This window comes from Micromys minutus, assembly GCF_963924665.1.
Source record: "Micromys minutus genome assembly, chromosome: 20".
Lineage (NCBI taxonomy): Eukaryota > Metazoa > Chordata > Mammalia > Rodentia > Muridae > Micromys > Micromys minutus.
The window spans coordinates 2,550,125-2,570,857 of NC_137955.1; the positions used below are offsets into that span (position 1 = coordinate 2,550,125).

The 20,733-nt window shown below is 37.1% G+C and overlaps 1 pseudogene across 1 annotated transcript; it reads right to left on the reverse strand.

Annotated features, from left to right (window-relative positions):
• Positions 1-1,042: 1,042 nt before the first annotated feature.
• On the reverse strand, positions 1,043-1,583 carry LOC308433744 (ADP-ribosylation factor 1-like; annotated as a pseudogene). Its single transcript has one exon. The product of its transcript is annotated as an ADP-ribosylation factor 1-like (transcript).
• Positions 1,584-20,733: the final 19,150 nt, after the last annotated feature.

The following is a 20,733-nucleotide window of genomic DNA, read 5'->3' on the forward strand; positions in this document are numbered from 1 at the left end:
ATGAAAACTGAAAACAAGTATATAGAACAGTTGACTACTAATGGTGTATTGAAAGCAATAAGAGATTCCAGGACACCAAATAAACCATTTCTGAGATTTCCCAAGATAAATTTAACTGTTCCAACTTCTTCAGTGTTTATCAAAATACAAAAGAAAAAACTAGTGGTTGTGGTTCAATGGCAAATCGGACCCTTGAAGGCTGATGGAGAAAGCGACTTCACACATGGAGATGGGGTGCTCCAGGATGTGGGTATGTAATGGACGGACCTTTCCCACTTGCACGCACTCCTGTTGGTGGGACCCAGGCCTCCTGCCAGCCCACCCAACTGGGCCCAAGAGTAAGCTGAGTTATCAGGCTGCAATGGGGCCTGGCCACACATCAAGTAAAAGCCAAGTCGTGCCCCCGACAATGGCTCCATCCCTCCCCTAGGTGACTCTATGAGCACAAGTACAAGGACAATGCTATGCAGGTGACCCAAGGACAGGCACATCATGGGAGCTCTACTGCGACCATGCAGCGGATGGTGGTTTGCTGGCCACCTTCTCTCCTGTCCCCATTCAGCCCATAAACTGCAAAACCTACACTCAGCACAGTCTCCATTCTGTGTGTTCCAGTGTTCTTATCCTGTATTTTAACTTTTTTTTTTTTTAAATGCAATGAGTTTGGGTTTAAAGCCAACCACCAAATGGATACCAATGCCAGTCTACAGCCAAATGGCTCCCGGAGGCCCAGTGCCCCTACACCCAAATCCCTTCACGGTATTGACAGTGAGTTGATTCTCTTTTTACAATTAAATAAATAAAAACTAAGTAATATTGCATAGGAGTACCAGAAACTGCCTCAGTGGGAACGGAAACTATTTACATTTAATAAATCCTGGCTGCAGGCTGTGTCTGCATATATACAGCATGGTGCGATGCACACTGCGACCAGTCCATGGAGACAGCTTCTATCAGTCAAGACCACAGAGTCACATGTTTGTCACATGAGAGGTAAGTTGAGGACAGAGAAGAAGAAGTGAGGGGGAAAGAGGGGTCTCGTTCACTTCTGGTTCCGGAGCTGATTAGACAAGCCAGTCTCATCCTTCATAGAGCCATCCCCACTGGTGGCACAGTTAGCCTGAATGTACCAGCTCCTGTGGCATAGGGAGTACAGCCCAACCTTGCCTGTGATTTCAGCTGCACTTATGGCATTGGGAGGTCCTGCTTGTTGGCAAACACCAAGAGAACGGCATCTCAGAGCTCATCTTCTGCTACCATCCGCATGAGCTCTTCACGGGCCTCGTTCACACGCTGTCATTGCTGTCCACTACGAAGATCAATCATTGGGTGTTCTGTAAGTAGTGGCGCCACAGAGGCCGGATCTTGTCCTGGTCCCCCACATCCCACACGGTGAAGATGATATTCTTGTATTCAACAGTCTCCACATTGAAACCAGTGGTGGAGATGGAGGTCAGACTTTTGCCAGGCTTCAGTTTGTATAGAATTGTTGTCTTCCCTTCAGTATCAAGGCCCACAATGAGAATGTGTATTTCTTTTTTGCCAAAAAGGCTCTTAAAGGAGTTTGCAAAAATATTCCCCATGCTTGTAGACCTGTGGAATCCATACTAGCCAGAGACATCCTCGGCGGCTGCTCCTACCCAGGCGTTGGTTTCACTCCCATATGAAGGAAGGAGATCGTGGAGAAGACCATGAATGACTCCCTTAAACAATTACAGGAGAACACACAGAAACAAATAGAAGCTTTTAAACAGGAAACACAAAAATCACTTAAAGAACTACAGAAAAACACAAAGAAATGAAGATATTGAAAATGGAAATAGAAACAATAAAGAAAACACACAAAGAAAACAACACTGGAGATGTAAAACCAAAAAAGGAAATCAGGAGTCACAGATGCAAGCATCTCCAACAGACTATAAGAGATAGAAGAGAGAATCTCAGGGGCTGAAGACAACAATGAAAACATAGATAATACAATCAGAAAGATGCAAAACCCAAAAAGCTCCTAGCCCAAAATGTCCAGAAGATCCAGGACACAATGACAAGACCAAACCTAAGGATAATAGGAATAGAAGAGGGAGAAGAATATCAAATAAGAGGAAAAGTAAATATCTTCAACAATATCGCACAAGAAAACTTCCCTAACCTTAAGAATGAGATGACTATGAGCATAAAAGAAGCCTACAGAACTCCAAATAGATTGGACCAGGAAAGAAATTCCTCCCAACACATAATAGTCAAAACACTAAGTGCCCAAAACAAAGAAAGAATACTAAAAGCAGTAAAGGAAAAAGGTCATGTAACATATAAAGGCAGACCAATCAGAATCACACCCGACTTCTCAACTGAGACTATGAAAGCTAGAAAATAATGGACAGACATCATACTGACCCTAAGAGAACACAGATGTCAGCCCAGGCTACTATACCTCTCAAAACTCTCAATCACCATAGATGGAGAGACCAAGATATTCTAGGACAAAACTAAATTTACACAATATATGAACACAAATCCAGCCCTACAAATAATAATAGATGGAAAACTCAACACAAGGAGAGAAACTACACCCTGGGAAAAGCAATAAAATAACTAAGAAATAAAATCAAAAGAAGAAAGACACACAGACAGTTCTACCTCAAACAGCAAAATAGAGGGAAAAAAAATCACTATTTCTTAATATCTGTTAACATAAATTGACTCAATTCTCTAATAAAGAGACATAGACTGTCAGACTGGATACATAAACAGAGTCTAGCATTTTGCTGCATACAGGAAACTCCTCTGAGAGAAAAAGACAGATACTATATCAGAGAAAAAGGTTGGGAAAAAACCTTCCAAGAATATGACCCCGAGAAATAAGCTGCAGTAGCCATTCTAATATTGAATAAAGTAGATTTTCTACCAAAAGTTATCAAAAAAGATAAGGAATGACACTTTTTATTCATTACAGGGAAAATAAATCAGGATGAATTCTCAATCATAAACATATATGCTCCCAATTCAAGCATACCCATATTCATAAAAGAAACACTACTGAAGCTAAAAATATACACTGCACAACACACAATAGTAGTGGGAGACCTCAACACCTCACTCTCATCAATAAACAGATCATGGAAGCAGGAACTAAACAGAGACACAATGAAACCAGCGGAGGTTATGAAAAAAAACTGGAATTATCAGACATTCACAGAATATTCCATCATAAAACAAAAGAATACACCTTCTTTTAGCACCTCACAGCACCTTTATCAAAACTGACCATATAGTCAGTAACAAAACAAGCCACAAAACATATAAGAAGATTGAAGTACTCCCATACATCCTATCAGAAAACCATGGAGTAAGTCTGGTATTTAATAATGACAAAGACAACAAAATGGCAACATACACAGGGAAACTGAACAATGCGTTACTCAATGATACCATGGTCAAAGAAGAAAAAAAGAAAGAAATTAAGGATTTTCTAGAATTTAATGAAAATCAAAAGACAACATACCCAAACCTATGGGATGCAATGAAAGCAGTATTGGGAGGAAAACCCATTGCTCTGAGTGCTTCCAAAAAGAAACTAGAGAGCAAACATCAGCAACCTGACAGCACAGCTGAAAGCTCTAGAACAAAAGGAAGCAGATACACCCAAGAGCAGTACATGGCAAGAAATAATCAAACTCAGCTGAAATATATCAAATAGAAACTAAAAAGCACCTTTCAAAGAATTAACAAAACCAAGAGCTGGTTATTTGAGAAAATTGACAAGATTGATAAACCCTTAGCCAGACTAATTAGAGGGCAAAGAGAGAGTATCCAAATTAACAAAATCAGAAATTAAAGTGGAGAAATAATAACTGAAACTGAGGAAATTCAAGAAATCATCAGATCCTACTACAAAAGCTTATACTCAACAAAGCTGGAAAATCCGAAGGAAATGGATGAATTCCTAGACAGATACAAGATACTAAAGTTAAACCAGGACCAGGTAAACCATCTAAATAATAATCCCATAACACTTAAAGAAATAGAGGCAGTCATCAAAAGCCTCCCAACCAAAAAAAAAAAAAAAAAAAAAAAAACCCTGGTTCAGATGGGTTCAGTGCAGAATTTTATCAGACATTTATTGATGACATAATACCAATATTCTCCAAACTATTCCACAAATAGCTTCATATGGAACACTACCTAAATCATTTATCGAGGCCACAATAACCCCTGTTTCTAAAGGACAAAAAGACCCTTCAAGAAAAGAGAACTTCAGACAAAACTCACTTATGAACATTGATGCAAAAATACTCAACAAAACCCTTGAGAACCAAATCTAATAACGCACCAAAACTATCATTCAACATGATCAAGTAGGTTTCATTCCTGGGATGCAGGGATAGTTTAATATACTGAAAACCATCAGTGTAGCCCACCATATAAACAAACTCAAAGAAAACAAACACATGGCCATCTCACTAGATGCTGAGGAACATTTGACAAATTTCAACACTCCTTAATGTTAAAAGTCTTGGAAAAAAAAGGAATCCAAGGGCCATACCTAAACATCATAAAAGCAATATACAGCCAACCAATAGCCAACATCAATCTTAATGGTCAGAATCTTGAAGCAATCCCACTAAAATCAGGGACTAAAGAAGGCTGCCCACTATCCCCCTACCAATTCAACATACTACTGGAAGTCCTGTTTAAAGCAATTAGACAGTAAAAGGAAATCAAAGGGATACAAATTGGAAAGGAAGAATTAAAAACATTACTGTTTACAGATGACATAATAGTGTGCTTAAGTGACTCCATAAATTCCACAGGAGAACTTCTACAGCTGATAAACAAGTTTAGCATAGGGGCTGAATATAAAATTAACTCAAACAAATCAGTAGCCTTCCTCTACTCAAAGGACAAACATGTGGAGAAAGAAATTAGGGAAAAGATATCCTTCACAATAGTCACAAAAACTATGAAATACCTTGGTGTGACTCTAACTAAGCAAGAGAAGGACCTATATGACAAGAACTTCAAACCTCTAAAGAAGAAAATCGAGGAAGATCTCAGAAAGTAGAAAGATCTTCCATGCTCATGGATTGGAAGGATCAACATTCTAAAAATGGCCATCTTACCAAAAGCAATCTACAGATTCAATGCAATCTCCATCAAAATTCCAACCCAGTTCTTCATTGAGTTGGAAAGAGCAATGTGCAATTTCATCTGGAATAACAAAAGACCTAGAATAGCAAAATCTATCCTCAACAACAAGAAAACCTCTGTGGGAATCACTATCCCTGACCTCAAGCTATATTACAAGGCAATTGTGCTGACAATTGCATGGTCTGGTACAGAAATAGGGGCATGGAGCAATGGAATAGAATAGAAGATCCAGAAAAGAGCCCTCATGTATAAGGTCACCTGATTTTTGACAAAGGAGCTATAACTATTCAGTGGAAAAAGGACAGCCTATTCAACAAATGGTGTTGGTCCAACTGGCACTCAGCATGCATAAGAATGAAAATAGACCCTTTCTTGTCTGCTTGTACAAAGCTCAAGTCTAAGTGGATCAAAGATCTCCACATTAAACCAGGTACACTGAAACTATTAGATGAGAAAGTAGGGAAAACCTTAGAACACATAGGCACAGGAGAAAATTTTCTGAACTAAACACCAATGGCTCAAGCCCTAAGGTCAAATTAACAAATGGGACTTAATGAGATTGCAAAGTTTCTGTAAGGCTAAGGATATTGTAAAGAATACAAAAGGACAGGCAACAGAATGGGAAAAGATAATTTACCAACTCCACATCAGATAGAGGCCTAATATCCAAGGCATACAAAGAATTCCAAAAGCTAGACACCAGAAAATCAAACAACCCTATTAAAAATGGGGTACAGAGCTAAACAAAACTTTCTCAATTGAGAAATATGGAATGGCTGAGAAACATCTAAGGAAGTGCTAGACATCTTTAGCCATCAGGGAAATGCAAATCAAAACAACCCTGAGATTTCACCTCACACCAGTCAGATTGGCCAAGATCCAAAACTCAGATGACAGCAGATGCTGGCGATGTTGCGGGAAAGAGGAACACTTCTCTACTGTTGGTGGGATTGTGAACTGATACAACCACTCTGGAAATCAGCCTGGGGATTCCTCAGAAAATTGGACATAGTACTACCTGCAGATCCAGGTATTCCACTTCTGGGCATATACCCTAGAGACACTGCAATACACAACAAAGATATATGCACCACAATGTTCATAGTGGCTCTATTTATAATAGCCAGAAGCTGGAAAGAACCCAGATGTCCTTCAGTAGATGAATGGATACAAAAAATTGTGGTACACTTACACAATGGAGTACTAATCAGCTATTAGAAACAATGACTTTACCAAGTTCTTAAGAAAATGGTTGCATCTAGAGAATATCATTCTGAGTGAGATAACCCAGTCACAAAAGAACAGACATAATATGCAGTAACTGATAGTGGGATGCTAACCCTAGAGGCTTGGACTGCCCCAGAAACAACTCACAAACTGTGTGAAGTTCAAGAAAAAAACAAAACAAAACATTATGCTCAATCCTTACACACTAAGAAAACGTTAACTAATTCCGGGTTACACCCTGTTTTACATGTACTCTTTGCTCATTGTAACTAGTATGACCTTAATGCAGAGTATCAAACCTTTAAAAAAAATGCTTAAAATTTTTACTTTTATCTTTGTTTTTTTTTTTAAATAAAGTTCTTCAATAAAAAATAAAATAAAATAAATAAAGTATGGTTAAAAAAAAGATAATTGGTTACTAACCCAAGAAGGCTCTGAACACTCCAGAAACAACTCACAGTTTATATGAAGTTTAAAAAAAAAGAAAATGAAACCATTGTACTTAATCTTTACACACACCAAGAAAACTTTGACTATTTCCAGGTTACATTTTGTTTTACAGGTACTTTATGCTCATTGTAACTAGTAAGATTTTAATGCACAGTATCAATCCTTTAAAAAAAATCAAGTACTGACAAAAATGTATTCACATACTGTTATGTAAAAACCCTTAAAATCTGTACATTTATATTTTTTAAACGAAAATGTTGTAAAAAAGTAACAAAATTAAACTAATTCCATATTAATACAAAAAAATTTCCTTTCCTTCTGGGAATTATATTATCATTAAACGAATATTTATATTGGGTCTGCACACTTGAGGGTTGACAAGCAAAAATAATTTGTTACTTTCTTTATTGGTTTTATATATATATATATATATATATATATATATATATATATGCACTTGTACTTTTTGGTTGTAGGGTTAGTATATATATAATGTATATGTGAACTATATATTTTATATATATGAAATATATCCTTTTTCAGTCAATGGGTGGGTATGTGTGTATGTGTACATATACATACGTACATTCATTCATACATACATACATACATACATACATACATACATACATACATATGTATATGCTCAATTCTGGCCACATGTTAAGCAGTTTCCAGATATAGTATGTTTGGGGGCTGGTGTCAAGTGGTGATGGCTAGGACTCGGAACATTACAATTTTTCTCTGATGATGAGTTGCTGTGGCCTGGTTCCCCAATATACTCTTGTCCAAGACTTGTGCTCATTTCTACTTTTGAAACCATGCTCTGTGAGTCCTACCCCATCCTGACTCACCATCTCAGTAGTGTGAGGGGCATGTAGAGATACCCATGCTGATTCGACTTTTTATAAGCAGTAGGACATTGACATATTTTGGGCCTTCTACTTTTGGAGGAGAGAGAATGGTGGTATTAAGGCTATAAAATACATGAGAGGGAAAAAAAAATGTCTTCAATCCCTAAAGCTAACTCCTTTATTCTGTCTGTTGGTAAACAGTACTTTCCAGGGGAACCACCTGCTCCATCCTCATAACTTTAATACCCTATAGATATTAGTAGAGGTCATATTAAGTTAAATGGTGATTCCACTTTTAGGTTTGCTAATTAGTTATATGGCAGAGGTATTTTGTTCACATATTTCTTAAATTTAATTAATTTACATGTAAACACATATCAAATCAGGACATATCAATTTCAAGAAGGTTGCCACCCATACCTAGGCCCACTGAAGGAATAGTAACAGAAACTCATAGACAGACCAGGCAATTCAAGGCAGAGGAAGTGAATAGAAGCAGGAGGTATGTTTTATAATGTGTTTCAATGGCACTTACCCAAACTGTGAAAACTCTTAAGCAGAGATGTTAGCCTTGCACTGATGGTTTGTACCTAACAGTAAAAGTCAGGTATGGTCGTTCATTGATGGCTCAGGGGAGGATAATTAAACAAAATTTGCTGTCTTTTAAATATTATTTACCCAAATATGACCTGGCTTTTCAGGGAAAATGTACAAAGAGAAATAAAAATGTCTATTTTTTAAGAGCCCCTTAAAGCTTGCTGTTGAAGCTCTGTCGGAGATTTTAGCAAAGCTCTTTTATAGGAGTTTGAAATATGCTCATAAAAATTAACTGCAGGCTTCTTATGCAAGTTAAAAACAGACTTCATGTGGTTCTTTTAAAATCTTATAGGTTTTTAAAAGAGGCATAATGAAGATACAGCCTCCTCCATGCTTTCCCTGTAGCTGCACAGCATGCTTGTTTAACGACCATTAAGGCTTAGCAGCTCATCTTACCCTACCCCCAGTCCCAGCAGCACAATGTATTTCTGGTTTTGTTCAGAGCAATCAAGGAAAATGCCAGTTGTTCCTTTTCTATTTTTCCTTACCCCTGTTGAAATTGAATTAGAGCTCAGTAAAGTTGTATGATAGCTAGATGGTGCAGAGCTTAAAATTCCTTCTCAGGTATCTAGGAAACTGACACTTCAATAATATATGCATAAGAACAACTCCTATGGTCCTCTGGGGCCACGGTATGGAGTACCTGCTTATTTTTTCAAGCTTTGGAAGCTAGACCTGCTAGACTCTCCTCTTTATTTATTTTTGTTCCAGTCACATTAGAAGACAGATTTCTAAAGTCATTGTGATCTGTCTGTGCACAGTCTTGACCATTGAAAGCTAAGACAATACCTATATGGAGTGGGCTGCTTGACTCATTTTTAAGAGAAAAACCCATTATTGGTTCCTGCTGAAGGTGGCTTTTGTTAATTATGTTAAGGACATCTTCTTGGGTCTTTGTATTGTCTTTGAGTGTAGCTTCAGTGCTTTGTTTCATAGAAGAAGAGATTATAGCACAGAGAGAGCTGAATTTACTCATTTATTAAAACATAAAGTGAACATGTACACACAATGCATCATTAGAGTGCCAATGATAAATAAACATAACAAGTTCTACCCTTACAGATGAAACGCCTGCAGGCATAGAAGTTCACCTATACAGTGCATGTGTGAGAGCAAGTTCTCTGAGATTATTGTGGGGCAGAAGGGAATCATCTATTTCAGAGTGGAGAGCACTTCATGAACAGTTTCCAGAAGGGAGACTCATGAGTGTAGTTGAAGACCCTGGAATAACTGTGAAAGTGAATAATTTATTAGCAAGATGAATGTTGTGGTGATTGCAGTTTATTTGTTTTTTTTTTTAATTAAACAATTTTATTTTTAAAAACAGAGATAAATGTACAGATATTAAAAGAATTTTTGCATAAAACTATATGAATGCATTTTGTTAGTGCTTGATTTTTTTTAAAACAAATTGATAGTACGCATTGAAAACATCCTAGTTACAAAGAGCATAAAGTACATGTAAAACAAAATGTAACATGGACTAGTCTTGGTTTTCTTGGTATGTGAAGATTAAACATAATGATTTTTATTTTTTATTTTTTTTATTTTTGAACAGCTTTATTTTAAAAAACAAAGATAAATGTAAAATTTTAAGCATTTTTGCATAAATGTATACGAATACATTTTTGTCAGTGCTTGGCTTTATTTTTTTTCCAAAGGTTTGATAGTGTGCATTAAGGTCTTACTAGTAACAATGAGCAAAAAGTAAATGTAAAACAGGATGTAACCCAAATATAGACAGAGTTTTCTTGGTGTGTAAGGCTTGAGCATAATGTTTTTTTTTCTTGAACTTCACACAGTATGTGACTTGTTTCTCAGGTGTTCAGAGCTTTCTAGGGTTAGTACCCATTATCAGTGACTGCATATTGTGTCTGTTCTTTTATGACTGGGTTATCTCTCACTCAGGATGATATTCTCTAGATGCAACCATTTTCTTAAAAATTTCTTTAAGTCGTGGTTTCTGATAGCTAAGAAGTACTCCATTGGGTAAATGTACCACAATATTTGTATCCATTCATCTACTGAAGGACATCTTGGTTCTTTACAACTTCTGGCTATTATAAATAGAACTGCTATGAACATTGTGGTGCATATGTCTTTGTTGTATATTGGAGTGTCTCTGGGGTATATTCCCAGAAGTGGAATAGCTGAATTTTCTGAGGAATCACCAGACTGATTTCCAGAGTAATTGTATCAGTTTACAACCCCACCAACAGTGGAGAAGTGTTCCTCTTTCTCCACATCCTCGCCAGCATCTGTTGTCATCTGAGATTTGGACCTTGGCCAACCTTAAGATATGAGGTGAAATCTCAGGATTATTTTGATTTGCATTTCCCTGATGAATAAGCATATTGAGCACTTCCTTAGATGCTTCTCAGCCATTAAATATTCCTTGATTGAGAACTTTTAGTTTAGCTCTGTACCACATTTTTTAATAGGGTTGTTTGATTCTCTGGTGTCTAGTTTTTTGAGTTATTTATATACCTTGGATATTAGGTCTCTATCTGATGTGGAGTTGGTAAAGATCTTTTCCCATTCTTTTGGCTACCATTTCATTTTCTTGAGAGTGTTTTTAGCCTTACAGAAACTTTGCAATCTCATTAAATCCCATTTGTCAATCTTTGACCTTAGAGCATGAGCCATTGTTGTTCTGTTCAGGAAATTTTTCTCCTGTGCCTATGTGTTCTAAAGTTTTCCCTATATGCTCATCTAATAGTTTCAGTGTACTTGGTTTAATGTGGAGATGTTTGATCCACTTACACTTGAGCTTTGAACAAAAGATAAGAAAGGGTCTATTTTCATTCTTCTGCATGTTGAGTACCTGAAGGACCAACAAAATTTGTTAAGTGGGTTGTACTTTTTCCATTGAATGTTTAGAGCTCCTTTGTCAAAAATCAGGTGAGCATATACATGAGGGCTCATTTCTGCATCTTCTATTCCATTCCATTGATCCACGTGCCTATTTCTGTACAGTACCATGCAGTTTTTAACACAATTGCCTTGTAATATAGCTTGAGGTCAGGGATGGTGATTCCCGCAGATGTTTTCTTGTTGTTGAGGATGGATTTTGCTATTTTAGGTCTTTTTTCATTCCAGATAAAATTGCACATTGCTCTTTCCATCTCAATGAAGAATTGGGTTGGAATTTTGATGGGAATTTCATTGAATCTGTATATTGCTTTCGGTAACATGGTCATTTTTAAAATGCTGATCCTTCCAATCCATGAACATGGGAGATCTTTACATTTTCTGAGATCTTCCTCAATTTTCTTTTTTAGAGGTCTGAAGTTCTTGTTTTACAGATTCTTCACTTGCTTAGTTAGAGTCACACCAAGGTATTTCATAGTTTTTGTGACTATTGTGAAGGGTATCTTTACCCTAATTTCTTTCTCCACATGTTTGTCTTTTGAGTAGAGGAAGGCTACTGATTTGTTTGAGTTAATTTTATATCCAACCACTTTGCTGAACTTGTTTATCAGCTGTAGGTGTTGTCTGGTGCAATTTGTGTGGTAGCTTATGTACACCCTCATGTCATCTGCAAACAGTGATGTTTTTACTTCTTCCTTTCCAATTTGTATCCCTTTGATTACCTTTTGCTATCTAATTACTCCGGCCAGGACTTAAAGTACTATGTTTAATAGGTAGGGGGAGAGTGGGCAGCCTTGTCGGGTCCCTGATTTTAGTGGGATTGCTTCAAGTTTCCCACTGTTAAGTTTGATGTTGGCTGTTGGTTTGCTGTATATTGCTTTTATTATGTTTAGGAATGGGCCTTGGATTCTTGTTTTTTCCAAGACTTTTAATATGAAGGGGTATTGAACTTTGTCAAATGCTTTCTCAGCATCTAGTGAGATGACCATGTGGTTGTTTTCTTTGAGTTTGTTTATATGGTGGGCTACATTGATGGATTTCCATATATTAAACCATCCCTGCATGCCAGGCATGAAGCGTACTTGATCTTGGTGAATGATTGTTTTGATGTGTTCTTAAATTCGATTTGCAAGGATTTTGTTAAGTAATTTTGCATCAGTGTTCATAAGTGAGATTGGTCTGACATTCTCTTTGTAGGGTCTTTGTGTGGTTTAGGAACGAGGGTTATTGTAGCCTCAAAAAATGATTTAGTTAGTATTCCATCGGATTCTATTTTGTGGATTGTTTGGATAGTATTGGTATTATGTCTTCAATAAATATCTGATAAAATTCTGCACTGAACCCATCTGGACCTGGGCTTTGTTTGGTTGGAAGGCTTTTAATGAACGCTTCTATTTCTTTAGGTGTTTTGGGATTATTTAGATGGTTTGCCTGGTCCTGGTTTAGCTTTAGTATCTTGTATCTGTCTATGAATTTATCCATTTCCTCCAGATTTTCCAGCTTTGTTGAGTATAGGCTTTTGTAGTAGGATCTAAAGATTTTTTGAATTTCCTCAGTGTCAGTCATTATTTCTCCAGTTTACTCTCTTATTTTGTTAATTTGGTTACTCTCTCTTTGCCCTCTTATTAGTCTGTCTAAGGGTTTATCAATTTTGTTAATTTTCTCAATGAACCAGCTCTTGGTTTTGTTGACTCTTTGGATTTCATATTGTTTCTATTTGGTCTATTTCTCCCCTAAGTTTGTTTATTTCTTGTCATCTATTCCTCTTGGGTGTAACTGCTTCCTTTTGCTCTAGAGCTTTTAATTGTGCTGTCAGGTTGCTAGTGTATGCTCTCTACAGTTTCTTTTTGGAAGCACTCAGACCTATGAGTTTTCCTCTCAGTACTGCTTTCATTGCATCCCATAGGTTTGGGTACATCGTGTTTTCATTTTCATTGAATTCTAGAAAATCCTTAATTTCTTTTTTTATTTCTTCTTTGACCCTGCTATCATTTAATAGAGCATTTTTTAGTTTCCATGTGCATATGGACTTTTTATTGTCTTTGTTTTCATTAAAGACAAGCCTTAGAACATGGTGATCTGAAAGGATGCATGGGAGTATTTCAATCTTCTTATATTGATTGAGGTTCGTTCTGTGTCCAATTATGTGGTCAGTTTTTGAGAATTTGCTGTGAAGTGCTGAGAAGAATGTGTATTCTTTTCCTTTAGATTTAGATTCTGTAGATATCTATTAATTCCAGTTGGTTCATATCTCTTCTAGTTTTACAGTGTCCTTGTTCAGTTTCTGTTTCTATGATCTGTCCATTGGGGAGAGTGGGATATTAAGGTCTCCCATTACTATTGTGTGGGTTAAAATGTATTTTTTGAGCTTTAGTAAGGTTTCTTTTATGAATATGGGTGCTTTTGTATTTGGAGCATATATGTTAAGGATTGAGAGTTCCTCCTGACAGCTTTCTCCTGTAATGAGTAAAAAGTTTCCTTCCTTATCTTTTTTGTTAACTTTTGGTTGGAAATTTACTTTATTTGATATTAGAATAACCACTCCAGCTTGCTTCTTGGAGCTGTTTGCTTGGAAGTTTTTTCTCACCCTTTAACTCTGAGATAGTGTCTGTCTTTGTCTCTGAGATGAGTTTCCTGTATGCAGGAATATACTGGATTTTTTTTATATATCCAGTCTGATAGGCTATATCATCTTAGTGGGGAGTTGAGTACATTTATGTTAATAAATATCAAGGAATAGTGGTTGCTGTTTCCGGCTATTTTTTCATTTGTAGTTTGCATTGTGTCTGTTTCTCTTTCTCCTTTTGGTTTTCTTGCATATGGGTTTTGTTGTTTTTAGTAGGATGTAGTTCCCCTCATTGTATTGGGTTTTCCACCTATAATTTGTTGTAGTGCTAGGCTTGTGGTCAGATATTGTGTAAATTTAGTTTTGTCTTGGAATATCTTAGTCTCTCCATCTATGCTGATTGATAGTTTTTCTGTGTATAGCAGCTTTAGCTGGCACTTGTGCTCTCTTAGGGTCTGCATGATGTCTGACCAGGCTCTTCTAGCTTTCATAGTCTCTGTTGAGAAATCCAGTGTGATTCTGATTGGTCTGTCTTTATATGTTACTTGACCTTTTTCCCTTACAGCTTCTAGTATACTTTCTTTGTTTTCTGCACTTAGTGTTCTGACTATTATGTGTCGGGAGAAATTTATTTTCTGGTCCAACCTAGTTGGAGTTTTGTAGGATTCTTTTATGCTCATGGTCATCTCATTCTTAAGGTTAGGTAAGTTTTCTTGTAAGATATTTTTGAAGATATTTACTGTGACTCTTAATTGATATTCTTCTCTCTCTTCTATTCCTATTTTCCTTAAGTTTGGTCTTCTCATTGTGTCCTGGATTTCCTGTACATTTTGGGTTAGTAGCTTTTTGGTTTTTGCATCTTCTCTGTTTTGTCTATGTTTTCAATTTTGTCTTCGGCCCCCAAGATTCTCTCTTCCATCTCTTGTAGTCTGTTGGAAATGCTTGCATCTGTGACTCCTGATTTTTTTTTTTTTTTTGGATTTCTACCTCTAGGGTTGTCTCTTTTAATGTTTTCTTTATTGTGTCAGTTTCCATTTTATATTCCTTCTTCCATTCCTTCATCTCTTTGGTTTTGTTTTCTTCTAGTTCTTTGAGTTATTTGAGTATTTTTCTTGTCTCTTCTTTAAAAAGCTTCTAATTCTTTTTGCTTTTCCTCTGTTTTTCTTTTAGCATCTTTTTTTTTTAAATTTTTTAAACGACTTTATCATACAAAATAAAGATAAATGTACAGATTTTAAAAAATTTTGCTTAAAATTATACATTTTTGTCAGTACTGTTTTTATAATATTAAAATAATTTTTACATAAAACTATGTGAATATATTTTTTAGTCAGTACTTCATTTTTTCAAGGGCTTAACAGTATGCATTGAAAACCTAATAGTTACAATGAGCGTATAGTACATGCAAAACAAAACACAACATGGAAATATTCAAAGACTTTTTGTTTTGTAAATATTTATTTTTGTTTTGTTTTCTTTATTTCTTGGACTTCATATAGTCTGTGAATTGTTTCTGGGGGAGTGCAAGCCTCTGGGGTTAGCATCCCAATATCAGTGACTGCATATTATGTCTGTTCTTTTGTGACTGGGTTATCTAACTCAGGATGATATTCTCAAGATGCAGCCATTTTCTTAAGAATTTGGTTAAGTCATTGTTTCTGGTGGCTGAGTAGTATTCCATTGTGTAAATGTACCACAATTTTTGTATCCATTCATCTTAAGGGCATATGGGTTCTTTCCAGCTTCTGGCTATTATAAATAGAGCTGCTATGAACAATGTGGTGCATATATCTTTGTTGTGTATTAAAGTGTCTCTAGGGTATATGCCCAGAAGTGGAATAGCTGGGTCTTCAGGTAGTAATACATCCAATTTTCTGAGGTATCGCTAGACTGATTTCCAGAGTGATTGTATTAGTTTGCAACCCCACCAAGAGTGGAGAAGTGTTCCTCTTTCTCCACAACCTCGCCAGCATCTGCTGTCATCTGAGTTTTGGATCTTGGCCAATCTGACTGGTGTGAGGTGGAATCTCAGGGTTGTTTTGATTTGGCATTTCCCTGATAGCTAAGGATGTTGAGCACTTCCTAAGATGTTTCTCGGCAATTAGGTGTTCCTCAACTGAGAACGTTTTGTTTAGCTCTGTACCCCATTTTTTAATAGGGTTATTTGATTCTCTGGTGTCTAGCTTTTTGAGTTCCTTTTATACCTTTGATATTAGGCCTCTATCTGATGTGGTGTTGGTAAAGATCTTTTCCCATTCTGTAGGTTGCCATTTTGTTTCTTGACAATGTCCTTAGTCTTACAGAAACTTTGCAAGCTCATTAAGTCCCATTTGTTAATCTTTGACCTTAGAGCTTGAGCCATTGGTGTTTTGTTCAGGAAATTTTCTCCTGTGCCTATGTGTTCTAAGGTTTTCCCTACTTTCTCATCTAATAGTTTCAGTGTATCTGGTTTAATGTGGAGATCTTTGATCCACTTACACTTGAGCTTTGTACAAGGAGATAAGAATAGGTTTGTTTTCATTCTTTTGCATGCTGAGTGCCAGTAGGACCAGCACCATTTGTTGAATAGGCTGTACTTTTTCCATTGAATGTTTGTGGCACCTTTGTCAAAAATCAGATGACCATATACATAAAGGCTCATTTCTGGATCTTCTATTCTATTCCATTGATACACATGCTTATTTCTGTACCAGTACCATGCAGTTTTCAACACTATTACATTGTAATATAGCTTGAGGTCAGGGATAGTGATTCTCACAGATGTATTTTTGTTGTTGAGGATGGATTTCGCTATTCTAGGTCTTTTGTTATTCCATATGAAATTGCACATTGATCTTTCCAATACCTTGAAGAACTGGGTTGGAATTTTGATGGGGATTGCATTGAATCTGTAGATTGCTTTTGGTAGGATGGCCATTTTTAAGATGTTGATCTTTCCAATCCATGAGCATGGGAGATATTTCCATTTTCTGAGATCCTCCTCAATTTCATTCTTTAGAGGTTTGAAGTTCTTGTCATACAGGTCCTTCACTTGCTTAGTTTGAGTCACACCAAGGTATTTTATAGTTTTTGTGACGATTGTGATGGGTACCTTTTCCCTAATTTCCTTCTCCACATGTTTGTCCTTTGAGTATAGCAAGGCTACTGATTTGTTTGAGTTAATTTTGTATCCAGCCACTTTGCTGAACTTGTTTATCAGCTGTAGGAGTTCTCTGGAGGAATTTTTTGGGGTCACTCAAGTACACTATCATGTCATCGGCAAAGAGTGATGTTTTTATCTCTTCCTTTCCGATTTGTATCCCCTTGATCTCCTTTTGCTGTCTAATTGCTCCAGTCAGGACTTCCAGTACTATGTTGAATAGGTAGGCAAAGAGTGGGCAGCCTTGTCAATTCCCTGATTTTAGTGGGATTGTTTCAAGTTTCTCGCCATTAAGTTTGATGTTGGCTGTTGGTTTGCTGTATATTGCTTTTATTATGTTTAGGTATGGACCTTGGATTCCTGTTCTTTCCAAGACTTTTAACATGATGGGGTGTTAGATTTTGTCAAATGTTTCTCAGCATCTAGTGAGATGACCATGTGATATTGATCTTTGAGTTTGCTTATATAGTGGATTATGTTGATGGATTTCCTTATATTAAACCATCCCTGCATCCCAGGGATGAAGCCTACTTGGTCATGATGAAAGATAATTTTGATGTATTCTTGGATTCGGTTTGCAAGGATTTTGTTGAGTATTTTTGCATCAATGTTCATAAGTGACATTGGTCTGAAGTTCTCTTTCCTTGTAGGGTTTTTGTTTGGTTTAGTTAAGAGGGTTATTGTAGCCTCAAAAAATGAGTTAGGTAGTATTCCATCTGATTCTATCTTTTGGAATAGTTTGGAGAGTATTGGTGTTATATCCCCAATAAATGTCTGATAAAATTCTGCACTGAACACGTCTGGACCTGGGCTTCTTTGTTTGGGAGGCTTTTGATGACTTCTTCTATTTCTTTAGGTGTTATAGGGTTATTTAAATGGTTTACTTGGTCCTGGTTTAACTTTGGGATCTTGTATCTGTCTAGGAATTCATTCATTTCCTCCAGATTTTCCAATTTTGTGAAGTAAAAGTTTTTCTAGTAGGATCTGATGAATTCTTGAATTTTCTCAGTTTCAGTTGTTATGTCCCCACTTTCCTTTCTGATTTTGGTCATTTGTATACTCTCTCTTTGCCCTCTAGTTAGTCTGGCTAGGGGTTTATCAATCTTGTTAATTTTCTCAAAGAACCAACTCTTGGTTTTGTTTTTTTCAATGGTTCTTTTTGATTCTATTTAGTCTATTTCTGGCCTAATTTTGATAAGTACTTGCCGTCTACTCTTTTTGGGTATATGTGCTTTCTTTTATTCTAGGGCTTTTAGCTGTGATGCCATGTTGCTGATGTAAGCTCTCTCCAGTTTCTTTTTGGAAGCACTTAGGGCTATGAGTTTTCCTCTCAGTTTTGCTTTCATTGCATCTTATAGGTTTGGGTATTTTGTGTTTTCATTTTCATTGAATTCTAGAAAATACTTAATTTTTTTTTATTTCTTCTTTGACCCTGCTATCGTTTAACAGAGCGTTGTTTAGTTTCCATGTGTGTGTGGGCTTTTTGTTGTCTTTGTTGTTGTTAAAGACCAGCCGTAGACCATGGTGATCTGAGAGGATGCATGGGAGTATTTCAATCTTCTTATATCGATCGATGCTCGCTCTGTGTCCAATTATGTGTTCAATTTTTGAGAAGGTGCCATGGGGTGCTGAGAAGAAGTTGTATTCTTTACTTTAGGATAATATGTTCTGTATATATCTATTAATTCTAGTTGGTTTAAAGTCTCAGCTAGTTTTGCAGTGTCCTTGTTCAGTTTCTGTTTCCATGATCTGTCCATTGGTGAGAGTGGGGTATTAAAGTCTCCCACTATTATTGTGTGTGGTGAAATGTATTTTTTGTGCTTTAGTAGAATTTCTTTTATGAATGTGGGTGCTTTTTTATTTGGAGCATATATGTTAAGGATTGAGAGTTTCTCCTGACAGATTTTCCCGGTAATGAGTAAAAGGTGTGATTCCTTATCTTTTTTGATAACTTTTGGTTGGAAATTTACTTTATTAGATATTAGAATAGCCACTCCAGCTTGCTTCTTGGAGCTGTTTGCTTGGAAATTTTTTTCCCACCCTTTTACTCTGAGATAGTATCTGTCTTTGTCTCTGAGATGTTTTTCCTGTATGCAGCAAAAGGCTGGATTTTGTTTATGTATCCAGTCTGATAGCCTATGTCTCTTTATTGGGTAGTTGAGTCCATTTATGTTAATAGATATCAAGGAATAGTTGTTTCGGTTATCTGCCATTATTGCTTTTGTGGGTTGAGTTGTGTCTCTGTCTTTTTCTTCTTTTAGTTTTATTGTTTAGGAGTTTTCTTGTTTTTAAAAGGCTGTATTTTCCCTCATTGTATTGGGTTTTCCACCTATAATTCGTTGTAGTGCTGGGTTTCTGGTCAGATATTGTGTAAATTTTGATTTGTCTTGGAATATCTTTGTCTCTCCATCGATGGTGATTGATAGTTTTGCTGGGTATAGCAGTTTTGGCTGGCACTTGTGCTCTCTTAGGGTGTGTATGATGTTTGTCTAGGCTCTTCTAGCTTTCATAGTCTCTGTTAAGAAATCGGGTGTGAGTCTGATTGGCCTGCCTTTATATGTTACCTGACCTTTTTCCTTACTGCTTTTAGTATTCTTTCTTTGCTTTGGGCACTTGATATTTTTACTATTATGTGTCGGGAGGTATTTCTTTTCTGGTCCATCCCATTTGGAATTCTGAATGCTTCTTTTATGCTTGAGATCATCTCATTCTTGAGGGTAGGGATGTTTTCTTCTACCATTTTGTTGAAGATATTTACTGTGCCTGTTAGTTGATACTCTTCTCCCTCTTCTATTCCTATTATCCTTAGGTTCGGTCTTCTTATTGTGTCCTGGATTTCCTGGACATTTTGGGTTAGGAGCTTTTGGTTTTTGGCACCTTCTCTGGCTGTTTTGTCTATGTTTACAATGTTGTCTTCTGTCCCTGAGATTCTCTCTTCCATCTCTTTTAATCTATTGGAAATGCTTGCTTCTGTGACTCCTGATTATTTTTCTTTAGGTGTTCTACCTCTAGGGTTATCTCTTTTAGTGTTTTCTTTATTGTGTCAAGTTTTGTTTTTATTTCCCTCTTCCACTCCTTCATTTCTTTGGTTCTGTTTTTCTCTAGTTCTTTGAGTTCTTTGAGTGTTTTTCTTGTTTCTTCTTTAAAAGCTTCTGAATCTTTTTGCTTTTCCTCCCATTCTTGTTTAAGTATCTCTATCAGCATCTTGAGGTATGATTTCAGGTCTGTGTCTTCCTTTTCTGGAGTGTTTGTAATCCAGATGTTTGCTGTTATGGGAGAGCTGGATTATGGTGCTACCCGGTTGTCTTGGTTTCCTTTCAATATACTCTTTCACTTTCCTCTTGCCATTTTGTTGTCAGTGATATGTTCTTTTCTTTCCCTTGTATCTGGTCTGTGTCCCTGGATCTCCACTGGTCCAGGTGGCAGATGGGTCGAGCCCTGTTCTATGCCTCAGAGTCGCCAGGTTGGAACAGAAGTTCCAAATTTCTGTTCCTTGTCGCTGGACCAGACAGGGCAGGGCAGGGCAAGGCAGGGGGTGCACTTTCGGTGTGCACTCCGCAGAGATCCCTCTACTCCCCAGCATCCTAGGTCTCCCACTCACCAATGGTTCAGCCTTTAAGAGGTGCCATTTCTAGTGGCAGATGGGCCAGGCTCTGCTCTGTGTCCTGAAGTAGCCACCGGGTGGAAACAGAAGTTCTAAATTTCTGTTCCTGGTTGCTAGATCAGGCAGGGCAGGGCAGGGCTAGGGAGGGGGTGCACTTTCCTTGTGCACTCTGCAGTGATCTCTCTGCTCCCTGACAGCCCAGGTCTCCCACCCACCAGTTGCTCAGCCTCTATGAGCCGCAGTTCCGGGTGGCAAATTGGCCAGGCTCCGCTCTGCG